The sequence below is a fragment of the Canis lupus genome, chromosome 12 (genome assembly GCF_011100685.1).
Source record: "Canis lupus familiaris isolate Mischka breed German Shepherd chromosome 12, alternate assembly UU_Cfam_GSD_1.0, whole genome shotgun sequence".
Lineage (NCBI taxonomy): Eukaryota > Metazoa > Chordata > Mammalia > Carnivora > Canidae > Canis > Canis lupus.
Window position 1 is genome coordinate 25,381,617 of NC_049233.1, and position 27,999 is coordinate 25,409,615.

The 27,999-nt window shown below is 35.9% G+C and overlaps 2 pseudogenes; one reads left to right on the top strand and one right to left on the bottom strand.

Annotated features, from left to right (window-relative positions):
• Positions 1-27,999, top strand: part of LOC100683091 — a 120,706-nt pseudogene that overhangs the window by 21,988 nt on the left and 70,719 nt on the right.
• LOC100688485 lies at positions 7,236-15,961 on the bottom strand (annotated as a pseudogene).

Below are 27,999 nucleotides of genomic sequence, written 5' to 3' on the forward strand. Positions count from 1 at the left end.
AAATGGATAAATAATATGTAATGGAGTACTACTCAGCAATAAAGAGGAATGAACTATTGCTACATATAACCACATGGATGAACCTCAGAATAATTATGTGGAGTGAAAAGAGACAGATAAAATAGTATATAATCTGTCACTCCATTTACATAAATTCTAATATATGCTAACTAATCTATAGTGCTGGGAAATAGATCAGTGCTTGCCTGGGGAGAAAATAAGAACAGAGATGTGAAAGGAGGGGTGTAATAAAGGGACATGAAGAAACTTTGGGTAATGATGGATATAGTGAAAATAAGGGAAACCTCATTTAAAATAGAATAAGGCACCTTTGCAGGGGGACCTCTCATGTACTACTACTCACTATGAAAAGCATAGCTCGGGGCAGCCCCGATGGCTCAGCGGTTTAGCGCTGCCTGCAGCTCAGGGCGTGATCCTGGGGACCCGGGATGGAGTCCCAAGTCGGGCTCCCTGCATGGAGCCTGCTTCTCCCTCTGCCTGTGTCTCTGCCCCTCTCTCTCTCCTCTCTGTGTATTCTCATGAATAAATAAATAAAATCTTTAAAAAAAAAGAAAAGCATAGCTTGCATTCCCCAACAGGAAGACACTCTTCCAGCAGGAAGAAGGAAGAATTTCTCCTTGCCCAACAGCAGCTCAGCCAATGAAAACTCAGTGAAACAGCCTCTTCCCAGCTTCTTCCTTTCCCCTATAAAAGGAAGCCCTTTTCTTTTGCTCTGCAGACTTGCCTGTGGTTTGCCATAATTTGCTCATCCTAAATCATAATTTCTCTGCTATTCCTGAATAAACGAATTTTGCTGATGAAATAACTGGATCTTTTGTTTTATTAAGCTCAATAGTATGTTTATTGTCTTGATGTGTGGTGATAGTTTCAAAGGTGTATACTTATGTCAAAACTTAACAAATTGTTTACTTTAATTATGTGCATTTTATTGTATGCCAATTATACTTCAATAAAACTTTAAAAAGAAAAAAATTAGATAACATCAGCTAAACGTAAATGAATAAAATAGGCATAAACCTGATATATAAGATGTTTAGCATTAATCATTAGAGAAATGCCTATCAAAACCACAATGAAATATCACTTCACATCCATTATGATATATATTATCCAAAAAAAAGAATAAAGAAAGAAAAAGGGAAATAAAAACCCAACAACCCAGAAAATAAGTATTTAGTGAGAATGTAGAGAAATTGAAACTCTTTATATTGTTGATAGGAATGTAAAATGGTTTAAGTACTATGGAAAATAGTATGGAGGTTCCTGAGTAAATTAAACAGAATTATCATATGATTTAGTAATTCCATTTATGGGTGGGTACACAAAAGAATTGAAAGTAAGGACTTGAAGGGGCACCTGGCTGGCTCAGTTAGAAGAGCATGCAACTCTTGATCTCAGGGTTGTCAGTTCGAGCCCCATGTTGGGTGTAAAGATTACTAAAATAATTAGATAAATCTTAAAAAAATAAAAAAGATAAAATACTGAAAAAAAAGAAAGTAAGGAATTAAGCAGGTATTTATATACCAGCATTTATAGCAAAATTATTCATGGTAACCAAAAGGTAGAAACAACCCAAATGTCAGTTAAAGGATAAATGGATAAACAAAATGTGGTGTATATATATATATATATATACACACACACACACACATACATATATATACACATATATACATATATATACATATATACACATGTACATATATATACATATATACATATATATATATATGATGAGATATTATTAGCCTTAATAGGAAATGAAATTGTTACATGCTTTCAAAATGTATGAACCCTAAGGGCGTTAAGTGATACAAAAACAAGTATTGTATGATTCCATTTATATGAGCTAGAATAGCCAAACTCAAAGAGAAAGAAGAATAGTGGTTACTAGGGACTTATGGGAGGAGGGCAATGGGGAGTTATTGTTTGATTGGTACAGCATTTCATTTTGAGAAGATGAAAAATTTCTGGAGTTGAATAGTGGTGACAGTTGCCCAAAAGTGTGAATGTACCTAATGCCACTCAACTTTACACTAAAAAATGAGAAATGGTAAATTTTATGTTGTGTATATTTTTATCACAATAAAATAAAAAATACCTACTATATTAAATAGGATCCCTAAGGAGCAAGCAATTTTTTGTGTCTAAACTTAATGACTTTTGTAAGAATTAGAAGATGCCCCAGGAAGAGAAGGTGCATTCTGTTAGGAAAACAGTTTTCTGAAAGCTGGGTTGAAGAGGTGAGCACATATCACTTTAGGTATCATCTCAGGCTAAAGGCATTATAAACTAAAGAGGGCAAGGAAGGTTCATGTTGAAATGAAGGTTCACCTAACAGTTCACTCTGTCAGCTTGGGGTACATATTAAAGCAGTATCTTCTCTTCTTCTGGCACGTAACTGAGTTCCTCTGTTCTTTTGGAGCCCTGTTTTCCATATTTGTCATGATATGGTGACAGTCTGTTCCCCTACAACTTTATAGTGTCATTTCAAGATAGGCTAAAATTAAATAAGCCTGTAAATTGCCTTTAGTTCCTCAGAGACTGAGTGGTGTTATTTCTGTCAGCTGCTCAGCTCTTGTGACTACAGCATTAGTCATTAGAGTCCTGCTGCTGTTTACTACCCAGTGTGTCAAGACAACAGTGACCTATGACCCAGATCATATTTATCAGGGGTTGGAGCTAAAAGCTTTTTCATTTAGAGTAGACCTCATCTCTACAATTTTTTTTAAAGAAGCATCTTAAAAGCAACATACAATAAATATGTCATAGCAGAGGCAGTCTTAAAGTTATTCATGATTTCTCCCCATTTTCCTGCATCATTTCATTACTATAAAAGAAACATACCAGTTTTCTGGAGGGTTTTCCTAGCTTTGGTAAAGGATAAAAATATGATTTTAATTGTGTTTAATATAAGTGTAGGAAAGGAAAGAAACTTTCCTGATATTCTCTTAAGTTCAGTGAATGAGGCTTATGAATTAAACCAACAAATGAAAATTTCATAGGAGGAAAAGGTTGTTATGCATGCACATAGGAGTGTTACAGAAAAGAAGTGAAAACTCTAAAAACATGATTTTAGGTCCAGAACTTATGTACCATTTTAATACAGGGTGATGAATTGTGGAAAGGAGACAAGACGAAGGAAAAGGGATTTGGGATTCCAGGGACAGTAAATTGTGGGAAGGCAAATATATAGAGGAAAGTAATGAAAGGTAAGGGTTATTTGAGTAAGGTTTATGCAGACCTCAAGTCAGTGATAACACCAGAATAAGAGTCATGTCTTCTTTCTTGAAAGGGAAATGGAAAGGGAAAGGGAAATGGAAAGGGAAAGGGAAATGGAAAGGGAAAGGGAAGTTTATGCCCTGTTTTTGGCAGAAAGGAGGAAGTAGGGACACCTGGGTGGCTCAGCGGTTGAGCATCTGCTTTCAGCTCAGGGCATGATCCCACAGTCCCGGGATGGAGTCCCACATTGGGTTCCTTCCACAGGGCCTGCTTCTCCCTCTAACTCTGCCTCTGCCTCTCTCTATGCATCTCTCATGAATAAATAAATAAAATCTTTAAAAGAAAGAAAGGAAGGGGGGAAGCAGAGAGTTCCTCTTGTGTCTGTTCCTTTTTAATTGCCTTCAGCTCAAAATAATGATTTTGAGTTACAAGTTACAAGTCACAATAAAATAAAAAATATCTGCTATATCAAGTAGGATCCCTAAGGAGCAAGCAATTTTTTGTGTTTAAACTTAGTGACTTTTATGTCTCATATAAAATAGCTTATATAAATGGATTGTAACTTGATTGAACAAGTTACAGTCATGCCAAAGTGGCATAATTGGGGGGCATATTCTGATTCCCTTCATAATAAAGAGAATGTGTTTTCTTCTTTCTACATTAATTTTTCCTTATATTTTTAACAGAAGCTAACTTTGGATTATCCACAATTTAAGGACTGTTCCAGATAGCTGTATGTAATTTGCTTGGATATTGGTCTCGATGAGTAACTGAAATCCTTTTTTGTCATTACTTACTTGAAAGTTTTCAAATTTCTCCATTTGATTGTTTGAGAACGTACATTTATCTTTTATAGCCCCTTGGGTGACAGGCAGCTTTGCTACCTTATTGTGACTAGGTGGTTTCACAGTGGTGGCAGGGATAATTCTCAGGGAAATAAACAAGAAGCATGGTAAAATCAGTTTGGAAAAGTTACTTCTGCTGGTGGTCTTCTGGGAAGGCTGGGTTTTTCTTCTTTCTAAAAACTAGGGTTTCTGGAAAGAGAATCTGTTCCATCCTTCAGAAAATGAGAATTAGAGAGACATAGTCAAATCAGTGGTTGGCTGGAGTGAATCCATGACCGGAAATACTTTACTGGGAAGATGGCCTTAGAATATGTGAACTTGATTCAGGAGGCATTCAACAATCAGGGATAGTGAAGTTTCATGGCAACTGAATTAAACAGCATGGGAATAGCTTAGAAGAAAAAAGCAGGGGAGTAAGGAAAGCAGGAGCCATATAGCAAATGCATGAGAGCATGCACAAGCAATTAGAGAGAGGTGTTGCTGATTAGAACAGGAAATTTGTAGGGGAAAAGGAAAGCATGTCACAGGATTTATGGTTGAAAGCAAAGACCCTGTGTTGTAAAGAGATGTTTCATTTCTCTGAAGGCACTTGTAAACCTTCTTTAATAATGGAAAAGAAGGAATAGAAGAAGAGTTACCTGATAAAGGTGGGGGATTGAAACAATGACTGTGGTATCCAATTTATAACATTTCCTTTTCTTGAGGAGGGCTTAGGAGGTCAAAGGTAAATTCAACTTGTATAATATATTTGCTACTGGGTTGAAATATCTCAAGACTTGTAATAATGTCATTCAGTCATCCATGAAAATTTTATTCTCACATAAACATGCTACAAGTTGATGTTCTAGGGTCCTAACAAAACAACAATTATACAAACTCATCCTTTACCCTGTAGCTCTTGTTATCTATTTAGTCCAGGCTCTCATGATCTGTCTCTATTTGAGTTTTTGGATTTGTGGCCTATAGAATGTAGAGGAATGTGGATTTATCTTGTTTTTATAAGGAAAATAGCAGTGATAAATAATTTATTACACACTTTTTCATACTTTTCACCAAATTAGCAATTTTTTAAAAATATTTTATTTATTCATGAGAGACAGAGACAGAGAGTGGCAGAGACACAGGCAGAGGGAGAAGCAGGCTCTCTTGCAGGAGCCCGATGTGGACTCGATCCTGGACCTGGGATCTGGCCCTGAGTCAAAGGCAGAGCTCAACTGCTGAGTCACCCAGACGTCCCAAATTAGCAACTTTGAGAGTTGTCTTACCTGGATATTTGTTAGTGAAAGAGAAACAGGTACTGGAATCGAGATTCATGCTGACTGTAAGTTTGCCTGTCCTTGAAGAGCTTATGCATCTACATTTTACCATATGGTCTCTGAAAATATGATGATATTCAGTGTATGTGAAGGATATTTCCAAAATGATTTGGCTCATAAAACTGTCAGTTGATTTCATACATCTAATAGAAATATTTTCCATCTAAGATAGGGCAATTTGCAGAAGTGTCTCTCTAGTTTATTTACATTGCATATTCCCATAAAGCAGCAGGTTTGCAATAAAGCATTTGACACCCCCATGGTATTTTGGAAAAACAATATACAATCTGGCACAAGTTAGCACCAGTATGAAATGGCAGGCTGGGGGGATATCTTAAACAGCAGCAACTTTCAAGACTAAATGAAGTGTCATCTTAAGGAGTCTGCTGTTAATGCAATTTAAATTACTCACCTGAAATTAATATTCTGCTGAGGGAAATAAAGCAATTTAAGGGACTGCATAATATCCGATCACTTTAATGACATTATGTGGTCACGGATTGCTCTCTTATCTAATATAGTAACATTCTAGTTCCTTTTTAACACTAAACACATTTTTCCATTTAAATTACTTGGCTTCTGGAAAAAAAAAGATACACTCATTCCCTGCAATTGGTTAACAATTTGGGATTTATGCTTTGCTTCATTAGAATTAGGTAAACATGACCTTGACATACTTATTATCCTACCTAATATTCATTCCTATAGAGGAAAGTGGAAATCAAAGAACTGTGGCCTATTGTGTGAATTCTTCAAGCCTTTTAAGCCTATACAAGGCCAATTTCACTTTTTTCCCTTTTCTAGCTAGAGGCAGTTTGAAACCTGTACCATCTTACTTCTTCCCATTTTGGCATATGAAAATGCTAATGGAAGAGAGCAGTTTTTATAATTAACTGCCTATCTCTCTTGAGGAAAGAAGAAATGCTGGATTCTTTCTAGATGAGGGAGAGATTTTAGGTTTGTAGGTTTCTAGATTGTTGGGTTGATTGGATGAGATAATGAAAGGACAAATGTGTTTGTTTATACATGTTGGAATTGTTATTGTATCTGAGTGAGGATTAAAGGAAAAAGAGCAGCTCTTATTTTAGAGTTGGCTTGAAAAAGAAAGGATGAAACATAGCTAAATACGTTATGCCTAGTGAGTATCTTCATTTGTTAATTTTTCTCAAATATTCTTTGCGTTTAATCCCATGATTATGGAAGCCTATGCCCTCAGACAGGAAGAAAAGGGTATTAGGCTGTTGAATCCCAGGGGTGGTTTTCAGTCTTGGCATATGAGAACTTCTCCCTTACGCCAGTACCCATGTTGCATCTAAGAACAATTAAATCAGAAGCTCTGAGGGTGAGATCCAGGCTTTGTATATATGTTTATTATTTATTTATTTATTTATTTATTTATTTATTTATTTATTTATTTATTTTCAAAAAGATTTTTATTTTGTGATCTGTGTCAAACTGTCTCATTCTCAGTGCAGGTGATCCCTCCTCTCCAGGTAACAAGAATGGGAAGAGGGGAGTCTTTCATGAGGTCTCAGCTCCCACAAGGCCCCAGGGAAACCCCACACAGTTCTGAGAGTTGATGGGAATTCCAACAAAGACTAGGGTGGGTGAAAGGAAATGATGAGAGGGGTGGTGGTCACCAGTCAGGAAGCTGTGGGTTGGAGAACCCTGTTCTTAGCCCTGCTCAGTTCTGGGGCTGCCATGTACATGATGGAGAAGGAGGAGTGAAAAGATTTCCCTCCTATCTTGAAGCACCCCTTGTCCAGGCATGGCTTTGATTCCGTTCGGGGTCCAGGTGAGAGGAACAGGCAATAGTTGTAGGCTGGCTACTTCATAAGATGTTGCTGCTGGTGCTCTGGAGTCCAACACCACTGACAACTGCTCCAGCAGGCCTCCAATAGCACCACAGGGACTGTATGCGGCCAAGAAAGCTGAACGTACTTCCTGCAGGTGAGTCTCCACTCACCTAGGGCTGCAAGCAGACAACTGTTAGGGAGCTCATCGGGGAAGCTGAAAGGGAGAGAGGAGTCTGTGTGCAGGACAGCCCATTCCTGAATACTGCCACAGTCTGTTACCATCTGCCAGCTGCCAAAGTCTGTGGAGAGAGGATCCGGGCAGGGGATAGTCTACTGATCTGGGCTTGGGGACCTCCAGGAGACTGCTACCCATCCTGGTTCGAGGATGAGGAACTAGAAGACTTGGCTTCCCCCAGCCCCTGGTGGGAAGGCAGGCGGTCCTCTGAGGGCTGTGGCTGGTTCCAGAGCACGCTCTGTGGAGAGAATGAATGGCTCTTCCTCCAAGATGCCTGAGTCTGTGCTCCTGCAGGGAGCAGCTCCACGGCCTCATAGGTGAAACTCCCGGTGGCTCCTGGGGAGCTCTCCATGACCAAAGAGAAATCGCTGCCAAGGCTGGTGGTGCTGCCTCAGCCCTTTCGTCTCAGCATACAGATATCTTCCAGAGTGAAGCCTGCATCCCGGGCTGGCAAACTCTTCCTCCTCTGTGTCTTCAGAGCAGAGAATTCCTCAGAGATGATATGCTTCAAAAAATTGAAGCAGAAGAAGAAAATCTCTCCTTTGCTGAGCCGATCTACCAACATGTGCCCAAAGAGGAACCAGTCATAGGCCACAGTTAGGTAGAGGATCTCAGCAGGCTTTAGGGATGTGTGGATAAGTCCATCAGCCCACAAGGAAAGGCATAGGAGAGACCTGAAGAGGGGGGTCTGATCCCAGCCTGAGATACAGTGTACCAGCAGCCCGCTGTCATCATCGCTGTTAATTATGGAAAGCAGCAGTTTCGGGTAGTTTTGTGTTTGTTACACCAGGTCCCAACTCTGATGCTGGCTCCAGTCAATGTTCAGAGAGCAAGTCAGGAAATCAGGGATGCTCAGTGGGGCATCAACATAGTCCTGCTTCCAGTTAAAAATGAGCCTTTCTGCCATGTAATCCCGATCCTTATATTCCTTGAAAAATTTACAGCCTGGATACGGGATGGAGAGGAGAGTGAAGTCAGCATAGCGCTGGGCTTTGTCCACCTTCTCAGAGGAGGTTACATTCATGCCAAACTTCACCTTCTTGTTCTCCACCATCAGGTCACAGATGTATTTGACTGACAGGTATCGAAGCAGCTTGATGTCATAGCCTCTGAGCACAGTCCTCCTCTGGGATGTCCTCTGAATCTGCCCAGGCATCGTCTGCACCCCCTGAGAAGATATAGTTGTAGCCAGTGCATCCAAACAGTTCTCCTCATCCAGCCAGGGTATCAGACCTGCAAATGTGCTTGCCGTTGAACAGGATCACTGGACAGACAAACCGTCCTCTGCACCTGGCCGTCCTGCTACAGTTGACGAGGTGTTGCAACTTGCTCACCTGCACAGTGCTCTGAAATGTGTCTTTCTCCTTCTCAGAACTTTCATACTCCAGGAACAGGATGTGCTGGGGGTAGTGGCCACAGATATCCCCATTCACATTTTGGATCACACTGTAACAGTAGTCTCGGCCAAACAGCTCCAGACATCTCTCTTCTCCATGCGCTCAACCTTGGAGCCACCTGTCCCGTTGCAGTCCTTGGCCCTGTCCTGAGTCGGGGAGAACTCCTCCAGCAGCTCCCTGAGCCCAGGCTCCCACGGTGGCAGGCTGCCCGAAGAAGCCCACCATGGCCCAGCCCCGCATCCCCTCTGGTGCCCTGCGTCCCCCTCAGCGCGCCTCAGCCCTGCCCATGGCACCTGGAGACACTGACTTGGAGTCCGGAACCCCCCGGACAGCCTCAGCCGCCCTGTATATATGTTTTAATGCTCCGCAAGTGATTACAGGGTGCAGCCAAGGTTGAGAACTACTATGGTATAGAGACTCTGCTGAGGGCAAAGATACCAGTTTCTAACAGTGACTAGCAGATAGTGATTGATTGATCGATGACTATTTCCAAATAAAAGCTTAGTCTCTCCATTTAAGTTTATTTTGATGGAAAGTATTATTGTCATTCAGGGACCTTGGTAATGGAGCATATAAAATAAAAACATTTAGGAAGAGTATCCTTCTCATTTAGTATTTACACTCACCTAAGGTGAGTAAATAAACTTCTTCATTAAAACAATATAGAAATATATTTCCTAAAATAACATCACAATGAGGTAGAATAAATTTTCATTAAGTCACTTCAATGAAGTTAACTTTTGCATTTGGAAACTGTGTTCAAACTAATCAGTAATCAAAGCTTTAAGTAGGCAAAGGTCATGTGATTAAATAAAAGAATGAATGAATGACTTGACAATACTGCAGAGAATTAATATCTTTCTAGGTACTATGATTTTATCATATACAGGCTTTATACATTTAGCCATTTAATAAATGATTCCAGCCTATGTATCTCAGGTGAAAATAATTTCTAAGCATCTGAAATATAACTTTATTACAGAATGTGGCTTTTTCTTTAAATTTGTTCTGTCTGGGCAGCCCCAGTGGTTAAGCGGTTTAGCGCCTCCTTCAGCCCAGGGCCTGATCCTGGAGACCCGGGATTGAGTCCCACCTCAGGCTCCCTGCATGGAGCCTGCTTCTCCCTCTGCCTGTGTCTCTGCCTCTCTCTCTCTCTGTATCTCTCATGAATAAATAAATAAAATCTTTAAAAAATATAAAAAATAAATAAATTTGTTCTGTCTGTCCATCCATCTATTCATCCATCCATCCACACACTTACCCATTTACCTACCTATTTATTGTTACCAGAGATTTTTCCTTCACCTTTTTATCTACAATTTCTGCTGAATTCTACTTTTATTTTATACATTAGACTGAGATCTTGGAATCACGTAGCCAAAGATATCCTAGGTTCCTATCACACAGAGATTTCTGTGAAAGCCAAACACTTAAGAAATAAATACAGTGCAGGTTTTGATAATTTTTTGAAGCCATTGTCAGAATATATTGGATAAAATTAGTGGAAACTATTAAATATTACCACTGTGCATGAATGAAGAGACATTAAAGTTATTTTTCACATAAAATTTGAACTTCAAAGAGCAATGTTCAAATCATAATAAAAATAGAGAAAATAATACTGTGCTTATGTATATACCACTAAAATTAAATATATGTTAATAATTTGCCCCTCTTTGCTTCCTCATTCCCCTCCCTTCTTTTCCTTTCCTACCTCCCTCTCCCATCTCCATTCTTCTCCCTCCCCTTTCCTTGTCTTTTTCTCTCTCTTTCCTTCTTCTATTCTTCTTTATCATCATCACAACCACTCTTAATAAAAACATTGCAACTATAGCTAAAGTTCATACATTCTCTCTTGCTCCTTTTTTTTGTCATGGGTGTCACCCCACGTCTGAAATTGATATCTATATTGTCTCTATGCATGTTTTCTGCTATTTACAAATGCAGGTATATGTGAATGAAGTAGATACTATTCTTTGGATATTTAAAAATACATAGAAATAAATATTTTTTTTTACAGTGGGTTTTGAAATTTGTTCTTGATATACTTACAGCCATTCACTTAAATGGTTGTGTAATATTCCATTCTTTCTATAATTTACAATTTATTTGATTCATTCCCTAATGAAAAGCTCTTAGGAAAAGAAATAACCATGGAAGGTTTATATGGAGATGAGGTTTGCATTAAATCTTGAAAGAAAAAAAAAATCCTGAAATAGGTGAGTAGGGATTTTCCAGAGAAACACAAATATTCCAGGAAGAAAGACAAATCAAGGCTTAGAAATGAGTCCTGGTTAGCTTTAAGCAGCACATGAAGATGTGGATGAAACTTATCATCACAGGCTTCTATTAAGAAAATGACTGGTAACATTCATATGAAGCTTCAAAATAATATTAAAAATATTTGAAGAATATCTTAATTGAAATATTCTTGGAATTATTTTTCAATAATCTCAATCTCGATATGAGTGCAATAAAGCCATGATACTGTAGATAGCAAGATACCAGTCTTATGTATTATTTCCCTTCACTTTTAATAAGAAAAATAAATTTGACCTCTTCCTTGTAACTATTTGTGCAGTGTGTTTTTACTGAAGTATAATTGACATATATCCTATCAGTTTCAGGTGTACACCATAGTGATTTGATATTTTTATACATTACAAAATGATCCTCACATTAAGTCTAGTTACTACTGTCACCATATAACTTTATTACAATATTATTTACTATGTTCCCTATGCTGTGTTTTTATGTCTGCAGGATTTATTTATTTTATAATGAGAAGTATGTACCTCTTAATCCTTTTTACCTATTTTTCCTACCCACTCCTGTCCCTCTACCCATTCCCTCTCTGGTAACCAAATTTGTTTCCTGTATCTGTGAGTCTTTCTGTTTTGATTGTTTTATTTTTTAGATTCCACATATAGGTGAAATCATACAGTATTTATCTTTCTTGTTCTGACTTCTTTCACTTAGCATAATATCCTCTAGATCCATCCACATCACTGCAGATGGCAAGATTTCATTCTTTTTTCTGGATGAGTAATATTTGATTATATATATATATATATATATATATATATATATATATATATATATATACACACACATACACTCACACTACATCTTCTTTATCAAGGGACATGGGCTAATTCCATAATTTGGCTATTGTAAATAATGCTGGAGTAAACATAGGGGTGCATATATCCCTTCAAATTAGTGTTTTTGTATTCTTTGGGTAAATTATCTAATAGTAGAATTACTAGATCATATGGTAATTCTAGTTTTAATTTTTTGAGGAACCTCCATACTGTTTTCCATTTGTGGCTATACCAGTTTAAATTCCCACCAATAGTGTATGAAATTTCCCTTTCCTTTATATTATACCTTGCCAATATTTGTTATTTTTTGTCTTTTTGGTAATAGCCAATTATTACACTTGACAGATGTGCGGTGATGTCTCATTGTGGCTTTGATTTGCATTTTCCTGATGATTAGTAATGCTGAGTATCTTTTCCTGTGCCTGTTTGGCCATGTGTATGTCTTCAGAAAAATGTTTATGCAAGTTGCCCATTTTTTTAATCAGGCTGTTTTTTAAATATTAAGTTGTGTAAGCTCTTTATGTATTTTTGATATTAACCCCTTATGAAATGTATTATTTGCAAGTATCTTCTCCCATTCAGTAATCTGACTTTTTGTTTTATTGATAGTTTTCATCACTGTGCAAAAGTTTTTTATTTTGATGTAATGCCCTTTGTCTATTTTAGCTTTTATTGCCCCTGCCTGAGGAGTGGGTCCAGAAAAATGCTGCTTAGACTGATGCCAAAGAGCTTACTGCTTATGTTTTCTTTAGGAATTTTATAGTTTCAGAGCTTCATGTCTTTAATCCATTTTGAATTTATTTTTATACATGGTATAAGATAGTGGTCCAGTTTCATTCTTTTGTATGTAGCTGTCGAGTATTCCCAGCACCATTTATTTAGGAGACTTCTACCAACTTTGGATTTTGTTTGTTCTTCTTTTTCTAGTTCCTTACGTGTACAGTTAGATTCTTTATGTGAGATTTTGCTTGCTTCTTGAAGTAGACCTGTATTGCTATGAACTTCTTTCTTAGAATTACTTTTGCTATGTCCCCTAGATTTTGGAAAGTTGTGTTTCCATTATCATTTGTCTCAGGTATTTTTTTATTACCTCTTTGATTTCTTCATTGACCCATTGACTGGTAACATTATTTAGTCCCTCTGTGTTTGTGTTTTTTAAGATTTTCCTCTTGTAATTGATTTTTGGTTTCATATCTTTGTGGTTGCAAAAGATGCCTGATATGATTTCAGTCTTCTTAAATTTATCAAGACTTGTTTTGTGGCCTAACTTATGATATATCCTAGATAACATTCCATGTGTACTTTAAAGAATGTTTATTCTTCAGTTTTTGGATGGAATGTTTTGTATATACATATTAAGTCCATCTGGTCTGATGTGTTATTTAAGGTCAATGTTTCCTTATTGATTTTCTGTTTGGATAAGCTAACCGTTGGTGTGAGTGGGGTATAAAGTTCCCTGCTCTTTTTTTTTTTAAAAGATTTTACTTATTTATTTATTCATGAGAGACAGAGAGAGAGAGGCAAAGACACAGGCAGAGGGAGAAGCAGGCTCCCCGTGGGGAGCCTGATGCAGGACTCGATCCCAGGACCCCAGGACCATGCCCTGAGCTGAAGGCAGCAGACACTCAACCACTGAGTCACCCAGGCATCCCAAGTTCCCTACTCCTATTGTATTGTCAGTTTCTTTCTTTATATATCTTAATATTTGCTCTATTTAGGTGCTCCTGTATTAGGTGCATACATATTTATGAATGCTGTATCTTCTTGTTTGGTAATTTTATTATTTATTTATTTATTTATTTATTTATTTATAATAATAAATTTATTTTTTATTGGTGTTCAATTTGCCAACATACAGAATAACACCCAGTGCTTATCCCGTCAAGTGCTCCCCTCAGTGCCTGTCACCCATTCACCCCCACCCCCCGCCCTCCTCCCCTTCCACCACCCATAGTTAGTTTCCCAGAGTTAGGAGTCTTTAGTTCGTTATTTTATAATTGTTATGTAATGCTATCCATTTTCTTTCATTATAGTCTGTTTTGTCTGATAGGAATATTGTTTTTTCAGTTCCCTTTTTGTTTCTTTGCATGGAATAATATTTCCATGCCTTCACTTTCAGTCTGTGTATGCCTTTAGATCTAAAGTGAGTCTCATGCAGGCCGCAAATAGATAGGCCTTATTTTTTTAATCCATTCAACCACCCAGTGTCTCTTGATGGGAGCATTTAGTCCATTTACCTTTAAAGTAGTTATTAATAGGTATGTACCTACTGCCATTTTGTTAATTGTCTTCTGGTTGTTTTCGTAGTTCTTCTCTTTCCTTTCTTTTACTCTTGGTCTCTTCTATTATGGTTTGATGGTTTTCTTTAATGTTATGTTTGGGTTCTTTTCCCTATTTTTTGTGTATCTGCTGTAGGTTTGGTTTGTGGTTACCATTAGGTTCACATTTTTCAAACTGTATACATAGCAGTCTACTTTAAGCCAATAGTCACTTAAGTTTGAGCATACTCTTTTTTTTGTGATTTTTTAAAATTTATTCATGAGAGACACAGAGAGAGAGGTAGAGACATAGGCAGAGGGAGAAGCAGGTTCTCTGCAGGGAGCCTGATGTGGGACTCGATCCCAGGACTCTGGGATCACGACCTGAGCCAAAGGCAGATGCTCAGCCACTGAGCCATCCAGGTGCCCCAAGACTGACCACATTCTAAAAGCGCTACATTTTTACTCTCCTCCTTCACATTTTATGCTTACCATTTCATATTCTACATCTTTTTATTTTGAGTATCCCTATCTACTTATTGTAGTTATAGTTGATTTTTGGCATTTTTGTCTTTTAATTTCATATTAGCTTTTTTTTTTCTTTACCAATGAACATTTTTAATTGTGATAAAAATAACATCAGTATAAGGTGGTTGGGGAATAATGGAAAGGAAGGGCTCAGATGAGGAGATATAGCATATTCATCAGGGGGTGGGGTCTTTAGTCTCCTGCCCCCCCCACTTGGCCTTTTACCATGGTATCCAGCACCTGGGAAGAACTTCTCCACACACTATTTCTGCTCAGGCTGTCACTAGTTGACAGGCAGGGGACAGAGAAGCAGCCAGTGGGCCTAACTCTCCTTCCCTTCGACCTTGAAAACTGAAGATGACCGGGCACATAACTCATGGTGGCCTGGTGTCGCTCCACTGCTTTTACTATACATTTGCCATTACCAGTGGGATTTTTCCCTTTCATGTATTTCTTTAATTTTAGTTATGGCTTTTTTTTTTATGCTTAAGAAAACCCTTTACCATTTCTTAGAAGGCCAGTTTAGTGGTGGTGGATTCTTTTAGTTTTTGCATATTTGGGCAAGTCTATTTCTCCTTCAATTCTGAATGATAGCCTTGCCAGGTAGAGTATTCTTCATTCTACATTTTTATCTTTTAGGACTTTAAATATATCCTGTCACTCCTTTCTGGTTTTGAAAAATTTTTTGCTGAAAAACCAGCTTATAGGCTTATGGGATGTCTGTTGGGCGTGACTGTTTATCTCTTGCTGACTTTAAGATTCTCTTTATTTTTCGTTTTTGCCATTTTAATTATAATATCTTTTATGGATACCTTTAGGTTCATCTTGTTTAGGACTCCGTGCTTCCTAAACCTGGATCTTTGTTTCCTTCCCCAGACTAAGAATGTTGGTATGCTTGATGTTGTCCCAGAAGTCCTTCATTCTGTTCTCATTTTTAAAGATTATTTTTTCTTTGTGCTGTTCTTTTTTTTTTTTTAATAAAGGGTTACTTATTTATTTTAGAGAGCACATGCAAATGTGTACACAAGCAGGGGGAGGGACAGAGGAAGAGGGAAAGGATCTCAGATTCCCCACTGAGTATGGAACCTGATGCAGGGCTCAATCCCACGACCCTGAGACCATGACCTGAGCTGAAATCAAGAGTTGAACACCTAACTGACCGAGCCACCCAGGTACCCTTCTTTTTGCTGCTCGAATTGGGTTATTTCCACTATTCTGGTCTGCAGATGGCTGATTCATTCTTCTGTAACATCTGATCTGGTATTGATTCCTTCTAGTGTTTTTTTCATTTCAGTTATTGTATTCTTCAGCCCTGATTGTTCTTTTTTTCTTATTTTTTAAACTCTTGCTGAAGTTCTTACTGTGTTTATCCATTTTGTTCCCAAGCTCAATGAGGATCTTTTATGATGTACTTTGAACTCTTTATCAAGTAAATTACTAATCTTTTTCCATTAGGGATTCCCCCCCCCCTTGGATTATGTCTTTTTCTTTCATTTGGAACATATTCCTCTGTCTCCTAATTTTATTTGGCATTTTCTGTTTGTTTCTATGAATTAAGTGGAAGAGCTCCCTCTTCTAGTGTTGAAACAGTGACCTTGTGTAGGAGCATTTCCTGTATAGACTGTGTATGCCTGGAGGCTTTGGCAGAATGGCTGGAGATGGAGAAGGTTATGGCCAGGAGTCTTGGAGTAAATCATGCCATTACCTCCTTGGCAGGATGGCTGCAACTGGAGCAGGTATAGGTTAAGCTGGGTTAGGGGGCCCCAGGTATGCAACCCTGGGTCTGCTCTGGTGGGGTGACTAGATCATGTGCAGCCAGCTGGGGTTCTGGGGCACTTTACACCGTGGCCATTTTGGTAGGACTTCTGGCTCAGGTGCAGGCCAGGTTTTTTCCAGGCACATGGCACCTAGGCTTCCATTGTAAGATGGCTGCATTGGGCACAGGCTGATGGTAGGGGTGGGAAGAGGTGTCTTGGAACACAACCAATTTTACCAAAGTATGCTATATACTATTTTTTTGTATTGTAATGAATTTTAACTTGTATGAATTAATTTACTGTAAATAATGAAATTGCCATTTGCAATTTTTTATTTGAAAACAGTAAAGTTTCTTTCCTGCCATTCAATAGATAGGAGAGCAAAAATAAGACTAAACTGGTAACATTTGAACTCTGTCATTATACATATTAGAAGCATATATAATTACACATTTAAAAAGCCATTAAGCTGATAACGGGGTCCATAATCTTGAAAGATTAGTACAAAGGAATGAGTTCAATTCATTGAAATGTTATCATAGCATGGGTTAATGATGTACATGTTTTTATATACTACTAAAAAGGAGTGTTATTGCTCAGTGTGTTATAATAGTCATTTCCCATTTCTAAATTTTGTTTTCTTCCTTTGAAAAAAATGATTGCTGAAACCTTCCACACTAGTAATTATCCCTTGCTCAACCTCATTACTGGATGGAATAAAATAAATCATAGACTTGATATCCAAAGGAAAAGCTTGGTTAACCTTCCTCAAGGTTCATGTGGTTGCGTATACACATATATTGTCTCATTAGGTTGTTTAAGATTTCATAAGAGCACAACATATGTTTAGTGCATTATTAGAACTTTTGAAGAGTATTTAAGACAGACATGTATCAGACAAAGGCTAATTGCTAAATTTTCATTCTACTGTTTTTAATTTAGGAATTTAAAAATTCTGAAATGTTATTCTAGATATTGACTTTTCAGGAATGAGCATTGGAAATGAGTACAAATAGATTCTAGATTTTCTATAGATTCTATAGATTTCACAGAGTGAAAACCTAGATATTCATTCAGTGTTTCCAGTTAGATTTTTATCCCACTTTAATTTAAAAAATATTATTTTGAATTGTTTGACATTGTGATGCTATTACAAACTCCTCATCAGGTTCTCTAAGGAGTATCTGCAGATATTTCTGTATTAATTTCCCAAAGCTGATGCAACAAAGTACCACAATCTGGGTAACTTAGAACAACAGAAATTTGTTGTCTTAGTTCTAGGGTTTGGAAGTCCTATATCCTAAGGTATTGGCAGACCATATTCTCTCAGTAATCTGTAGGAGAATCTTTTTTTTTTTTTTTTTTACATTCCTAGCTTCTGGTGGTTTTCTGGCAATCTTTGGTGTTCCTTGGTTTGTAGATGCATCATTCTAGTTCTCCATTTTCCCATACCTCTGTATTTTCACATGGTATTCTTTTTTAGAAATTTTCCCTAGGAACTCTAGTCATATGGAATTGGGCCCGCTTACTCCAGTATGACCTCATCTTGACTTATTACATTTGTAATGCTCTCGCTTAAAAAAAGGTCATAATGTTGTGAAGTACGAGGGCTAGGATTTCAGATATGAATTTTGGGGGAGGGGCACAGTTCAATGCATAGCAATCTTTTGTTCAGGTAAAAATTTGAATGTGTGTCTTATTTCCAGATGAACTTATTCCAGGATGGTACCGCCAGCTAGAAATGATTAGTGCAGAAACCCTGCTTCTCTGGTGAGAAATGGCAGTCACTACAAATATATCAAAACTTGAGCTCTTTCTTTCTGCTTTCAGGAAGCAGACATCATTGTTTGTCTAATATTGTTATTCTGTATGTGGACAATTCATATTTTACTTGTCCATCCAGAAGTGGTCAACATCAAAGTCTGAACTGGTTGATAGGACATTTGCTTCTTGCTAAGCATAATTTATAATTATTTAAAAACTTGTTTTTTTCTAGATACAAAATACTAGCATTTATTAGAAAAGATAATATACAGATCTTTATCTTTAGGATCACTTCCAATTTTATTGTAGAAAAGGGTTTTAGATATTAGGAGCATCTATTATATTTAGGAGATAATAAACATTGGTTTTCTTATGTAGCTTACAACCATCAAAATAAGCTCAATCAGTTCAGTGTCTGGAATACCAAAGGATTTGACTTTCCTGTTCTTTATTAGTAATGAGAGATTTTGTAATTTTTTCTGCTTTATGTTATCTCTGGGCTGGCTGTATTTTATCTCAGTAATATTGATCTAAGATAAAATCACAGAAATCTTGCACACAAGACAAAACATATTCTTTTCAAGTATACATTTAGCATCTATTGGCTCACAAGTAGTCTCAACAGATTTCAAAAAATATGTATCATATGGATTATTTTATGTCATCCTAAAATAACCCGATTAGAAATTAACTATAAAAGGAAAATGGCATAAAATAATACATGTGTTTGGAAACTAAAAAACATATGTATTCCCAAATAACTCCTGGGTTACAAACTTTTAAGAATGGAACAGTAACAAAAGTACATATCAAAACTTGTGGGATCAGATAATGCGGTATTCAGAGAAAGAGTTTATGATCTTAAGTAAGTTATTAAGAAATATTTTATAGATTTCATGTTGGCTGTTTTCTACTTCTTAACCTTTTGAAAGAGGTGCTATTTATCTAGGCTGTTTTTCATTAGACAAGATGTTGTATTATCTTTTTTAGTCTCTATTCATGTGAATCATAACTGAATCCACTTCTCAGATTCATATTTGGAGGTCAGTTTGAGAAAAAAAAAAAACCATTCTCAGTCTTCCATTTGAGGTCAAACTGGTTAATATCTCTTGCTTTGTGGAGATTCTTTCCAGATGTTTGCTTCAAGTTGTCTTAAAACAATCCTAAATTTTAGATGGTGTGTTTTCATCTTTTCCTATGTGTTTATAAATACTTTGGTGAAAATTAGGAGAGGCAGCATTAGGGGATGTTAACAGATGCTGTTTTAATTAAGAAATCCTCATTGTTCCTTTGCTTTTGAAGAGATGAAGTTATGAGCAAGGTAAATTAGGAATTTACCTGTGCTATACTTTGATCAAATTCAGACAGAATTCAGGCAGATGTCAAGGTATTTGGTAATCACTGCTTTACTTGCCTCTGTGCTGGCTTTGTTATTTGCTTATAGAAGGAGCCCAAGCTCCTTATTCTTTGTGTGCCTTAATGACATATACTCCAACAATATAATTTTCTTCTTCATTTTACTTGAAACAAATATACTTTATTTGCTTCCATTCCTAGGCTTACAGATTTCTTAACAGGTTTATTTGCTAGAAGTTCCAGTAGGCTCTAAGACAGTTTCAAATAACATACTAAATAAAAGCTGAAAGTTTAACCCAGGAGCTTCCATGTTAAAAATGAATATAGGTACATATTAATAAATTCTGTCTCAGACTTCTGAATCAGAGTGCTGGGATTGAGATTTTGGCACCTATAGTTTTAAAAAGTGGTTTTAATCCATGACTGGAGAAAGATGACTAATTTGTTATATACTGACTAATTAATATGGTGGATAGGTTCTAACTTATATTACATCTGACTTCATTTCTCCAACATGTATCATTGCAGTGCAATTAAAAAAATTTAGGGGTTGGACAGGACTTGGAACAAATCTCACTCTGCCTCTCTGTACCTTGGGCAAGTCACTTAACCTCTCTGAGCCTCAGTTTTTTCATTTGGAAAATGGGGATGATATCATTTATGACAAAGCGTTTGCTTAATGGGTTACAACCTTGTTGTTTAAGAGTCTTGGATGGATCCTCAGTGCTAAAGGTAATAGGTGACAAGATCCCAAACATTCTAAAGAGAATGACTTGGTAAGAAGTGGCCAAAGTCATCTCGATACACAAAGGCCACATATAAAGAGAAAATCTGCAGGCGAACTGATCAGAATAAAAGATTCATTTGAAGGGGTTACCTTAAATGCATGATCCTGCCTTCCTGTTTCAGTACATCCCATACAGATTCTCCCTGATGCTGTGGCCTCAGCCTGAGAGGTGGTTTTTAAGTGGTTCTGTCTTACGTTCTGCATGTCAGCGCTGGTTATTAGGAGACTGTTTGTAAAATAGGAGCTTATCTCCACTGTAACCTACCAACAGGGATGGGAGATGCAAAGAACAGATTGAAAGACAATAGGAAGGAGGGGAAAAAGACAATTTTTAGGTGTATCTTCCTGAATAAGCTTATTTAACACTAGTTATATATATTTAACTCCTATGACTCATTGTTTCAGATCTGGGTACATCTATTATAACATCTCATTTGAGTTCCCTTCTGTCCTTTAGCCAAAATCTAGCATTTTCTTCTTGAGCCTGCCAAAGAACCCTGGGATCTTATTTAGTTCAGAGTGGGAAATGGGAGGAATTAATCTTCTATGTGCTTGAACAGAGAGAGATTTGGAGTCTGACATCCCCTGCTGTCTTTGTTTCTCAAAGTTGGTGTGCTGTTGCCTGGCACCAAGATTATAGATCTTTCTTAAACTTTGTACTCTGTGCTTAGCCATTACTCTCCAAAGCCCAGTGACTTTTACTAATGTATTCAAATGACCTAGTATAATGTCTGATACATCATAATCAGTCAGTAATGAGTAACTTCTTAACCCACATTTATTGGGCTCTGATGCATGTAGAGCTGTACATGTGTATGTTGATAATATGGGACATGTAACTGAAGGGTTTAAAGTTTGTCCTACCATAGGGGATCTCAGTCTTCTCATCTGGTTGATGCAGTTGGCATTGCTCACTGATGTAAGTTCTTTGGGACTAGTTACATAGAAGTGGCTATTTGTTCACAGACTTCTGATGTTGGAGTTACCAAGACTCCATCTCAGCCTTACTTACTTATGTATTTACTTTTCTTCTTTCTTTCTTTTTTTTTCTTCTTTCTTTCTTTCTTTCTTTCTTTCTTTCTTTCTTTCTTTCTTTCTTTCTCTCTCTCTCTCTCTTTCTCTTTCTTTCTTTCTTTCTTTCTTTCTTTCTTTCTTTTTCTTTCTTTCTTTCTTCTTTCTTTCTTTCTTCTTTCACTGTACACTCTCTTTTGGTCATCTTGTGTGGTTTTATGGCTTTCAATACCACTTCTAGGCAAATAACTCAATTTTTTAAAAAAGATTTTATTTATTTATTTATTTATTTATTTATTTATTTATTTGAGAGACAGAGAGAGAGAGAGGCAGAGACACAGGCAGAAGGAGAAGCAGGCTCCCTGCAAGGAGTCTGATGCAGGGCTTGATCCCAGGATCCTGGGATCACAACCTGAGCCAAAGAGAGATGCTCAACCACTGAGCCACCCAGGTGCCCAATAACTCAAATTCTTATCTCCAGCTCAGTTAGCAGTTCCATGGTCCTGATGTTTATACTACACTTCATATATATTTTCGAGATTGAACTCCTGAGTGCCATCTCTCAAACATGCTCTCCTTCCATTTAGTAATTGGTACTATCTCCCTTCCCAGCTTTTCACACCAGAAAATACCCTTATAAAAACCATCATCAAAAAGAAATGAACAAACAAATCACCATCATCTCTTGTCTACAATGCTCATCTTATTTCCTTCTTTGCCTACCTCCGTCCATTTTCCACATAACAACTGGAGTGATCTTTAAAAAAGAAAAAAATTAACCACTCCGGTTTAAAACCCATTAATGATTTCCAGTGGTACATAAAATAAAATCAAATAGCTTGACAGTAGCCTTAAGGCCCTGTATGATTTGATCTCCGAGTATTTATTCAACATTATCTCTATTCTTCCCCTTTCAGATTTTCTCCAACTACTCTCTCTGCTTACCTTGCAGACACTAAGGCACTAAGCTTGTTTCTACCTCAAGGCCTTTGCACTTGTTTTACTTTCTGGACCTCCTGCAGTTACTAGGTGGGTACCCTTTGGGAATGTATAGGTTGCTTTTTGTGCTGTGTTGGGGCACTTGAGTTAGAGGCAGGCAGACTCAGCATGTATATACTTATGACTCAAGGTAAATTATGAAATTCTCACTGTAAAATAATATGTATTTCAGAGATATCTGATGTATCATTGTAAATACATAGAGGCATAGAATATAATGTTCAAAGAAACTAGAAATGATGTAGAACAGCTTATAGCTCAATAAGAAGATTCTCTTTATTATACTCTACTATGTCTCTTAGTTATACTTCCAGTGATAGGAAATTGAGAACTTTTTAGGATATTTTGCTAATTTGCTTTTAATTTTATTAGAATTTGATAATATGCTTTACTATCTGATAGTTTACACTTCCCCTGATTATTTTTGTGTTCAAATTGGTCTTGGCTGTTTTGTTTTTCTGGGTCCTTTAATCTCTTAGCTAAGCTTCAAAATCATTTGGTGAAGTTCTAAGTTTGTACATTGATTTAGGGAGATTTGAAATCTTTGTAATATTCTTTTTCATTCAAGAGCAGGGTTGTGTCTATCCACTTTTTCAAGTCTTATCTATCCCTCCCAATAAAGTTTTGTAGTTTTCTTTATATAAGTTCTGTGGACTTCTTGTTAGTTTCATATCTCATTCTGTTACTGGGATCTTTTTCTATCTTGTTTTCTAAATATCTCAATAATATATGAAAGCTATTAGAATTCAAGTAGTTGTATTAAATAATTAATTTTATGAATTCTAATAATTTTCTAGCTATTTTTCATATTCTATCTGGATAGAACATCAAAATATTTAAAAATAGTGATCATTTTTTCTTTTTCAAAAGTGAAGAGTTTTCAGCTTTGTTGCATTGATTGGAACTTTTGAAACAATTAAAATAAGGCATTATCTTTCTAATAAATATACCACTCACTTCTACTTTCTATGTTGTGTTGGTTAAAATATTCTCAGACCACATTGCATCAAATTTTGTCTTCCTTGTTTTGAGGTAAATGAATTTCAGGACTCTTTTTCAACTGTCTTACTGAGGCCTCTACCTATTTTATTTCTCCTTATAAATTTTTCAAAATTACTTGGATTATTATTATTGTCATTGTTATTGCTACTTACAAAACAGTAAGATGAGAGGAAATTAACTTTGGAAAAGAGAATAAACCAACTATAATTCCATTACTCTTACATATTAACAATTAGAGTTGGAGGGATATTTCTTTTCTGTTTTTTTATTAAATGCACACTTGTTTTATTTATATATATACATATATATTTAAATATTTTATTTATTTATTCATGAGAGACACATGGAGAGAGAGGCAGAGACATAGGCAGAGAGAGAAGCAGGCTCCATGCAGGGAGCCCAACGTGGGACTGGATCATGCCCTGGGCCGGAGGCAAACACTTAACTGCTGAGCCACCCAGGTGTCCCTATATATTGTTGAATTTAAATGTTCTTTAATGTTTAGTGATTGATTTAATTTTTATAATTGCAAAACTTCCTTACAAGTACAAAACCTCTCACATTATCTGAAGGTATCTAATTTAAAACTCTAGCTCATTTAAGGTACACAGAAAAGGGATAATATATTACAGTGATATTACATTTTTATCTAAAAATTGAGAGATGATTATAAATAGTAACACCTTATACTTAATAAAAGCACATTGCATAGAGTAAATATTATAAAAGTACTTTAAAGTATCTTGATTTTATTTTAAAATGTTTTTCATAAACCTTGTTTTTGTAATATTAATTATGACCATAGTTCATAATTTACAGTAGAAAAATGAGTGTAAATATTCTCAAGTTTTATGTGATGTGCCTGTATAGATTGACATTTTGATTGTTACTTTAAAAATTTTGTGTTTGTATGTCATTGTCTTGGGTCACAGGTTATATTCTGGTTTAAGTGTTTATTTGTAAATATACACATTATAGGATAATGCAGTATGTACAGTAATGATGTCTCAAGCACAGTTGAATGAAAAATCCACTTTAAAGCTCAGGAGATGGGGAAAACTGGGATTTTTCTTTCTTTCTTGACAGACACATTCATCCTATCTGGCATTCTCCTAGTTCCTGTGGTGTCTCCAGGCTAATAGTACAGTATATGCAGACTTCAACCTTGGATGGGAGAACACAGATTATATCAGTTTTGATGTAATAGTATGAGTTCACGAATAAGGAAGATAAGGGATGTTTTTGTGTTACTGAAAGATCATTATCTATGTATTTTAACCACATATACCTATTTCCAGATATTTTTTCTGTGATGGATATTCAGTTCCCACTTATAATTTTTCCTTACTCTTCCTTTTCATTTGTCTTGTCTGTGAAGTTTAGATAAATCTGTCAAGGTGGGGTTGACTTTATGTTTTATGTTGAGTCTGATGTATGCTTGCTTTTGTGATCACCGTGATTACTATTATTGCCACCATATAATTTTAGTACTAGATCTTCCTTGCTCTGTAAAACTAATTATTTTTATACCAGTTCTGCCTGGGAAGTTGGATTATATCCTGCAGAACAGACTCGAGTAGTACAATTGCAGGCCTACCCTGAAAATAAATAGTGCCTATATAGGGAAGAAATGATCATAGCACACAGAAGGCATGAATTTTAAGGGTGCTTAGCTGTTCATGGAAAGCAAGGAAGTTCTCTTCACTCTCTCCTCATCTCTGGTTGATAGCTTAAAATTTTTTTTTATAATAAAAGCTTCATTTCTTTTGGTTTAAGGTGATTTTATATAAAAATCAATTCCCGTGCCATCATATGACTGTGATAGATTTAGATTAGTTTTTTAAAAATTACATTTATTAATCCCCTCTATGTGTTATGAACCAGAGGTATTGCACTATGCCCTGGATATATCTGAATAAATGAACTGGTATCCAAGTTCTTGAGAAATTCTCTAATGGTGGTTTCAAACACTAGGCACTAACTATCTCATATAAAATGTCATAATTCTTTACCAGAGGGAAAGGTCTCAAAAATAATATTATAAGACTTAATATAAAAATAGGTTCTCAGTAAATATTTTTCATAATATTAGCTGTCTTTGTCTTTAGCTTTGATGAGCTGCTTTTCATTAAAGAGAGAAAATCACATTAAGCATCACCTTAATGCTTAAAATGCCTGCAATTTATTGATTTCTTACTTTGTGTTCAGTACCTTACACAAAATTTTTGTACTTTTTTCAGTTATATCAGTTAACGCATGCTTACTGTAATAATTCTGGAAATTTTCATGCAAGTATAATGAAAACCACAAAATCACCAATAATTCCATCATTCAAAATAATATTTTGGCATAGATCTTTCAATTACTTTTTCAAGTATATTCTATATGTATATTGATAATTTAAATGAAATTAGCACTGTATTCTGTTTTTCACTGAATCAGTTAATCATTTGCTTATTAATTTACTAAATATTTATTGAAAATCATCATGGGTTTAGATATTTTTCTATTACATCTTTAGTAGCCGCATGGTATTCCATTCTCTGAAAGCATGGTGAAACAATCAAATACTGTTGGTCATTTTTGGTGATTACACTTAGGGCCACCATAAATATTGCTGGGTGATTTTCTGAAATTGGAATTTCTCTGTTAGAATGTACACAATAGGGCAGCCCCTGTGGCGCAGCGGTTTAGCGCCGCCTGCAGCCCAGGGCGTGATCCTGGAGACCCTGGATAGAGTCCCGCGTTGGGCTCTCTCCATGGAGCCTGCTTCTCCCTCTGCAGGGTCTACCTCTCATTCTCTCTCTGTGTTTCTATGAATAAATAAATAAAATCTTAAAAAAAAAGAATGTGCACAATAAAATATATTGTATATGCAAAAAAATAATTATTCCCTGTGTATGTGTGTGTGTATAAAAGCATAGTTGATCATTTTTTATTTTTTCATATTTATTACATTTTAAATATTCTTTCAGTGATTTACTTGATCATAGTTTATACTTATTTTTTATTGAGTTATTCTTCACACTACTGTGAAATTTCCTGTTATATTAAGTGTATAGCTGTCTTATACCTCTAGCTGTATACCTGGGCTTAACTTTTTCAGTTTATAAGCTTTTGGCTTTTGATATTTATGTATACAAATGAATTTTTGAAAGCAAAATCTATTATCCTCTCTATGTTTTCCACCTTTGTATTTATGCTTAAAAAGTCTTTCTTATCATGAAATCAGAATAATAGTAATGAATATTTTCTTCTAATACCTTTTTATTTCATTGTACATTTTACTTTTTAATATACTGGAAATTGATTTTGGTGTATGTAGTAGAATATTTTTTGTGTCCTTGGTATGACTGAAGAATACATTTCTGTTGACTTCATGTATGAATGTTAGCAGGATTAAGTGTAGACCTCTGGGTCAGACTTTTTTCACCTAAAATTCTGTAGACATTGCTTCACTGTGTCTCACTTTTTAATGAAGATGGCTTAATTCTCCTTTTCTTTTTTGAACTTTGTACATGAAATCTATTTTTTTAATTGAATATATATAAATCATTATTTACTCTTAAAAGTGAAATGTTTACTCCAACACAGTTTTGAATGTTGGCCTATATTCATTGTGTTTGCTTTAATTATGATGAATTCTTTTAAATAATAGGTTTATATGTGTTTTCTATAAGTTTAGGAAAATTTTCTTGTATTACAACTTTTTATACTACTTTGCTTCCATTTGTTCTTTCCTCCTTTTTAGTAGCTCTGATTATATGTACTGATGAATCACTTTCCTACATATCTATTTTCTCTTATGATTTTTTTATCTCTTAATTATTCTTTCTGTGTTATAGGTAAAATTCTAAAGCATTTTTTCCAATTAGATTTTCTGCATTGTTGACTCTGATCTTTAGTGCTTTTAAGACATTTAGTTTAAATTCAGTGACTCACCTAGCTCTTCTGCCTTTTTTCAGCAAAATAACCTTTTGGTTTAGACTTTTTTTTTTTTTTAATCAATCTTTAGACTCCTCTCATTTTGCAGTCAGTTACATTTAAGAAAAATTGAGGTCATTAAAAAAACACATACTTCTGTTTTCTATGGCATGCTCATCTTTTTATTTTATGTTACTAAATATTTTTATTTGTTCTACGTTTCCCCCCCTTGTCTTAAAAAAGGAGAGGTATATCCAGGGCCAACATATGCTCCAAATGGTCAATAATAATTCAATGTGAATAATAGAGATATCTCAATTTCATACCATGGAAGAGATACACTTAACCTAAGTGTCAGAGATACACTTAACCTAAGTGTCATTTCATATATATATGAAATTATGTTGTTATATAACATATTTATGTATGTTCTCCCACTTCCACTATTGTTTACTATCATGAAGTATCTATTCTGATTTGGGTGTTTTACTTTGTATTGTAAGGTGTCAAGTACTCTCTACCTAGGAGGTTTTAAGATTTTTTCCTTCATTTTTGAAAATTTGGATCATTTGTAACAAAATTAATAACTGTACCAGGATGTGGTTAAGTGTATGTCAAACATTTATCATGTTTGGTGAGCTGTTTTAATTAGGAAACTCAGGTTTTTTCTTCAGCTC